Raw genomic sequence first — 6,000 nt, 5'->3', positions numbered from 1 at the left:
CTCCTATGGTGTTTTATCCACGGTTCTTGAGAATAATCGGTTTTGTAAGTACGTGGCTGTCCCTAGTAGTAGTAGTTTGATTATTTCTAAGGCACCACAAATTGCCGCAGCGCCGTACATAGCAAACAAAAAACAAATTACAAGGTAACGTACAGGGTGTGTTGATAAAATACTGCATAAATAGGGGTATAGTTGGTAGAACTAAAATCAGCATCAGTTCTTAAGTAGGTGTCGAAATAGTCGAGGAGACTGAAGATGAAGTAGAGGAAGGGAAGAACAGGGCAGGAGCGCTGGTGAGGTAAAGAGGTAGGCTGAGTAAGTGAGGAAGGAGGGCCCTACTCATAAGAGTTAACAGACTAGGGGGCGTGGCTTGGCGGCCATCGTGAGCAGACTGCTCTTAGAGGAGCTCTCCCCAATCCTGCCGCTTTTAGCCCAGAAAACCCCACTGAAACCTCCGGAGCCCTTGTCTCACCTGCCGCTGCGAAGGGGGTAGTTGCTGCTGAGCCGGGAGGGGCCTCCTGTCCTTCCGCGGGTTGCGGCCTACCCGACTTCCTGAAGCCGGGACCTGGAGTAGAAGCCGCGGTCCGGACGCTAGGACGAGGACCGCCGGAGGTAGCTATAAGAGCCTGCGGGCACCGTCGCCCCCACCGGAGACCACCGCAGCCTGAGAACAGGTCCCTGCGCCGGAGCCGACACCTGCCCAGCTACATCAAAGCTCTGCCGCCCGCCCCGCAGACACCCGCCGAATACACGCCGGGAGAAGGAGAGACAGACCGCACAGCCGCAGGCTGACGGAGGCTGCACGCGCAGTGCAGAGGTTAGTGCTGAGGCTTCCCTGGACCCTGCTCTGTGCGCTGCTCAGGTCCCCACTGATTTCTCAGGGCCTAGCAGCGCTGCCAGCCCCCTGCAGCAGACATCTTGTCCCTGGGCTCTCAGCTCTCACAGACCTCCCCAACAAGAGGCCACCCACCTGCTCACACTAAACCTGGCCAATATTTGAGAAAAAGTGAAGCACATACAGGCCATACAGGGGAACGCCACGGGTGGCAGGGGCCCCGGGGGCAGTCTCCAGAAATAAAGGGCCAGCTGTATACCCATCAATAGCTCCTGTAGCCTGCCTCCTGACCTACTCTCCACTACCCTCCCCTCCTTGGGGAACATCGGGACTCGCAGCTGAAAATACATATTTCGCTCAGAGAATCCGGAGGGCCGGACACCACCCCCTCCATCCTCTAACACACATAATGGGCAAGTAATGACTTTAAACATGTGACCGCCACCTTCTGGGGATCAGCGACAAAGGGGGAACCCCCCTAAATGAAACGGTGATACCGCCATCATCTAACACCGCACACGCGGTATTTATTCCTGCTAGCTGATGTAATTGACTGTCCGAATTTCTTCCTACTGTATATACCATGGGCAAAACTGGGAAATCCGCTCAAAAGAGAGATATCCAACCACCCAAAGGAGATTCTACCCAAACAAACCTGAGGCCTTTTCTCCTCGCTACTCCTGTGAGCCAAGAACTTACACACCCCGCCCCAGAATCCCCCCTGAACAACCTTCCTCCACCTAGCCCGAGCATGGCGGACGACCCGTCGACAGCGCCAGTTTTTAAAATGGGCAACGACATTTCCGAAATTCTGTCATACATTAAAACCCTACCGACAATGCAAGCCATCCACTCCGCCATCCGAGAGGGAATGGCATCAGTCAAACAAGACATTTCGACTATAGCAAACCACCTAGAAACGCTTGAAGATAGTCAAGAAACTACAGATAAAACTGTGGCATCCCTAGCGGAGATAGTCTCCATGCAATCGTCTGAAATACAGGTCCTTAAAGCTAAGATGGAAGATTTGGACAACAGAGGGAGGAGAAATAACATCCGCATTAAAGGCCTACCGGAAGAAGTCGCAAACTCCGAGCTAACAAATGCCTTAACAAAAATATTTAACGAAATACTGGGCAACGACCCAAACGACGAAATTACAATTGACCGAGCCCACAGAGCCCTGAGACCTCGCGGCTCCTCCTCCGACCGCCCAAGAGACGTCATCTGCCGACTCCACTATTACTCTCAAAAGGAAGAAATTATGCGTAAGACTCGACATCTGGAAGGAGTCGATTTTAATGGGGACACGATCCAGATATACCAAGACCTATCCTGGTCCACCCTACAACAACGCAGGGCACTTAGGCCACTGACTGAGGAATTACGCAAGAGGCAGATCAAATACAGATGGGGCTTCCCGTTCAACATTCAGGTTACCCAAGCAGGGAAAACACACTCCCTGCATACACCAACAAATCTCTCATCCTTCTGCTCGACTCTGGGGCTCCCGCACATCGAGACGCCCGACTGGACTGATCCATTATCACAAGCAGTCAACTCAATACCCCAAAAACCACCTAGTTCCTGGCAGACAATTCAAGGTCCCAGAAAACGCCATGGCATCCCTCCCGAGGGCTCGACTTCGACAGACACGTGAGACTTTGTATCTTAAGAGTCACTACCACTGCCTTCGGCGGAATGCCCCCCGGTTACCCAGAACCGGCGAGCTATAATCCATTCTAGGAAAAGCATGGGGCCCGTTACCCCATGGATACTTGTTATGTCCCTAGTCTAACGGGTAGGCATTGATTATGTAGCCACCTCGCATTCTCCCGCTGGGACATAGGTTAAGTCCCCCACTTGTAACCCCAGAATGCCTGGAAATTACATACTCTCCGAGAGTCTTTGTTAACTTACCCGACACAGTTTTATTACGTTTCTTCCGCATCAGACTGGATGCCTAGATGCGACAGCTACTGGTTACCTACCCATAGTACTTGGAAGTTATGACAGTTATTAGAATATATCTTTTATGGTCGTTTTCAGATACCTAGGTTTAACGAGAAAATACTGTTCAGCTACACTGTTATGTTTTACTCCTATGCGTGTGCAGTAGTGTTAACTGTTTAAAATGGCGGTTTATATATGCAACGATACTACAGTATATTTTCCCCTAAATCGCTGATCCCCTGTACCCCCCTCACCCGCACGTTTCTATGTTTACTGTGGCGTCGGTTTCAAGTTCACATACCGATGCCCCAGTAGCGGGGAATTTCAATACTTGTTATGTTACATTCACACCCTCTCCATCCCTGTCCCCTACATCTCCTCTCCAACCCTCCCTCACCCCTTCACCCCAAGGCCATCTAGCATTAGCAAGTTCCACTAAGAACCGCCATGAACACCATAGAGACACTTAAAATCACCTCCATTAATGCCAGAGGTCTGAATCTACCCGAGAAACGCTCCACTCTCCTTAGAACCCTGTGGACAGAAAGGGCGGACATAGCCTTAATTCAGGAGACCCACTTTAAAGCCAGCACCCGTGCACCCTCCCTAACCAACAAACGATTTCCTATTGCCTACTATAATAACACCCCAGATAGCAAGTCCAAAGGTGTTGCCATTTTATTTTCTTCCAGGCTACAGGTCACTGATATAACATCCCACAAGGTGGTACCTGGCAGAATTCTTCTTATAAACTGCTTGATTTTCAATCAACAATACACTTTAGTTGCACTATACGCTCCTAATCAAGATCAGCCTTCTTTTTTCATGCGACATCTGCCACCTCTTGAACCCCTGTTAAAGGGGATTGTCATTTGTGGGGGAGATCTCAACTGGGCCATGAACCCACATATAGACTCATCCAACCCAGCGCCTCGGTACTCCAACTTGAAACACCGCCAGGTTAGAAAGGTCTTTCATGACCTTCAATTAGTAGATTCTTGGAGGGTTTTCCACCCCTCCGACCGAGACTACTCCTTTTACTCACACCCACATCAGGTCTACACTCGACTAGACTATCTGTTCATCAGCCACCACCACCTTCCTTCCGTAACTCAAACATCAATAGGCTCAATCACCTGGTCGGATCACGCCCCAATATCCCTAACACTAAAAACTCTCCCCAGAGCCAAAGGCCAATGGTCATTGAGACTAAATGAATCGCTCCTACAGGACCCGTACTGCAGAAGCGAGATAGAAAAGACCATTCAAGACTACATCGAATCTAACATGACCGATGATGTCTCGAAACTGGCGATTTGGGAAGCACATAAATGCGTTCTCCGGGGCAAGTTTATTCAATTGGGAACCTACATGAAGAAACAAAAAGCAGCTCAAATTTCAAAGCTCCTAGAGACTATACACTCTCTGGAGGCCCAACACAAGACCTCAATAACAGGTCCACCCCCGGTGGAACTCACAGAGACACGGGACCGACTGAATAAGCTTGTCTCTGATCGCGTTAAACACTCCTTACGTAAATGTAGAGGCAAATATTATCTATGGGGCAACAAACCAGGCCGCCTCTTGGCTAACGCTCTTCGAGCACAGAGGACAGCCTCCTTTGTGAGCTCAATGAAGAACCCCTCCGGAACCACATGCTTCCAAACCCCGGAAATAGCTTCTTGTTTCCATAACTACTACTCCACCTTATACAACTTGAGACACCTTGATACCGACCCCGATAAACCCCCTCCTACTCAACAGATAAAATCATACTTAAACAAAATTGCCTTCCCGACCATCTCCGAAAGCGACAAGGAAGCCCTCGAAACCCCCTTCACCCAATTTGAACTAGATAACGCTATTTCCTCCAGCCCCACGGGTAAAAGCCCGGGTCCGGATGGGTTCACTATCGCCTACTATAAGATGTTTACAGATAAACTCTCACCTATCCTCCTCTCAGCCTTTAACTCTATCTCCAAAAGCTCTCCCCTCCCTCCGCATTCCCTCGAGGCCCACATCACAGTTCTGCCCAAGCCAGGAAAGGACCCGGCGGCATGTTCCAGCTACAGGCCGATCTCCCTATTAAATGTCGACCTTAAGCTTTTTGCTAAACTAATGGCTAATAGGCTCAATAAGCTACTGCCCACATTGATACATAATGACCAGGTAGGTTTTGTCTTTGGCCGAGAGGCTAAGGACAATACCACTAAAATCCTGAGCCTTATCCACCTAGCATCAAGCAATCATATTCCCACAATTCTTCTATCTACAGATGCCGAAAAGGCTTTCGATAGAGTCGACTGGGGGTTTATGCGGTCTGTGCTGGAGCATGTGGGTCTGGGACCCATAGCTCTGCACAGGATTCTTGCCCTATACAACTCCCCCACTGCCAGAGTCCGTGTCAACGGTTCACTGTCAGCTTCCTTCCCTATAAACAACGGCACGAGACAGGGGTGCCCACTGTCACCCCTGATCTTTGTGCTATGTATTGAAGCACTGGCTCGGGCGATTCGTGCTAACCCCAATATCTCGGGTATCAAGGTGGGGGATGAGAACTACAAATTGGCAATGTTCGCGGACGATCTCCTAGCCATATTGACAAACCCAACCACGTCCCTCCCACACTTGGTTCACGAGCTAGAAGAGTTTGGTCGCCTCTCTAATTTCAAAATCAATATGACTAAATCATGTGCCCTCAACATTTCCACCCCTCCCCACATTGCAATGGGCCTCAAGAGCTCCTACCCTTTCGCTTGGAGCAACACATCTATAACCTATCTAGGAATTAAAATCCCCAGAAACTTGTCTCAACTCTTTTCCCTAAACTTCCAACCATTGATTCGAACACTTCGCTACGACTATAGCAAATGGCACCATAAACAACTCTCGTGGATAGGTAGGATGAATGTAGTAAAAATGAACACACTACCCAAACTTCTATACACCCTCCAGGCCCTCCCAATTGACATCCCGGAATCATGGTTCCGCACTGTTAAATTTCTGATCCAACAATTTGTTTGGTCCCGTAAGCGACCAAGAATTAAACATTCCACCCTGATTAGGCCTTCAAATCAGGGCGGTTTTCAACTGCCTGATATTAAATTATACTACCAGGCGATCGTCCTGACTAGGATCCTAGACTGGACTAGAAATAGAACTTCTAAACAGTGGGTGGAACTGGAGGGTGTGTGCCTACAACAATTCCCCGA

This window comes from Crinia signifera, chromosome 6 (genome assembly GCF_055691185.1).
Source record: "Crinia signifera chromosome 6, ASM5569118v1, whole genome shotgun sequence".
NCBI classification, from domain to species: domain Eukaryota; kingdom Metazoa; phylum Chordata; class Amphibia; order Anura; family Myobatrachidae; genus Crinia; species Crinia signifera.
The sequence above is the reverse complement of the archived record's forward strand: the minus strand, read 5'-3'. Positions refer to the sequence as shown.